The sequence below is a fragment of the Stegastes partitus genome, unplaced genomic scaffold (assembly GCF_000690725.1).
Source record: "Stegastes partitus isolate 25-593 unplaced genomic scaffold, Stegastes_partitus-1.0.2 Scaffold1599, whole genome shotgun sequence".
Lineage (NCBI taxonomy): Eukaryota > Metazoa > Chordata > Actinopteri > Pomacentridae > Stegastes > Stegastes partitus.
This window is the reverse complement of record NW_007579330.1, coordinates 108,141-109,214: the sequence shown is the minus strand read 5'-3', so window position 1 is coordinate 109,214 and position 1,074 is coordinate 108,141.

Here is a 1,074-nt window from a genome sequence, read left to right as displayed (position 1 = left end):
TCAGGATAAAAGCTGCAGATATCTGAGGGGTTCAGTGCCAGAGTGGGCCAAACCACTAAACATCCAACGTTGAAGCAACACTGCTAATTAAAAACTCAGTTGCACCGAGGAACTCTGAAATTTTAGGGGTTTTTTTCAGGATCTGGTGCAAAACTTGTGTCACGATGTCAACCTTAGATTTGGTTATTTCTAATGTTTTATCAGAAAGCTGAACATCTCAAAGACTTTTATGTTTTTTCACCGGTTCTGGCTGATAAATGGGGTCATTTTGGTGGTTTGTTTTTAAAACTTGTGGTTCACAAAGCTAAAGCTAACCAGGTTTTCTCAGCGACCAGCTCGAGTGTTTCCTGGATGTAGATCTGAGAATGTCCGTTCTGAGGAGCTGATTTCTGTGTTTGTTTCAAACATTTAATATGATTCATTTAAAAATCAGAGTTTTTTTTAAAGCTACAGGAGCTCATGCTTTCTGCGCTGATGAACGCTGTTTTGTTGAATCTCAGCGGAGGTGAAGAATGCAAAGTCAGCACAACTCATAAGAGACACTGGAGACAGACTATCAGCTTTTAAACATGTGATGTTATTGACTGTTGGAGGAAATAGTTATTAGAATACTTTTTACGATAAAAATCCCCTAGAATATGTTTTTTTCTGTCAGTCTCACCATCACTCACATACATATACAGTATATATAAGATATTAAACCCAGAGTTCACTGAAACGTGTTTTTGTCTCCATCAGATGCTAAAACCAACATCAGAGATTATCACGGTAAGAAGGCCGAGCACTACTGGAGCAGCTGCAGCGACGTCTTCAACAAACCCGACGCTCAGTCAGGTCGGTGCTTTTATTTACTTTATATCATGTGAACATTGAAGAAAACGTCGGTGATTCATGTCTGATTTACAGCGTTCAAATGGATTTATGGATTTAGGTCTTTGTAGCAGTTTTAGGTAAAACAAAGAATCATAATTTCTTATTCAGCAGTGAAGAGAAACATTGAACTGACTGAAAATTACACTTAAAACCTGTGATTTCATTTATTTTAATGGAGCCTCCTCATGTTGGGTCCTGCTG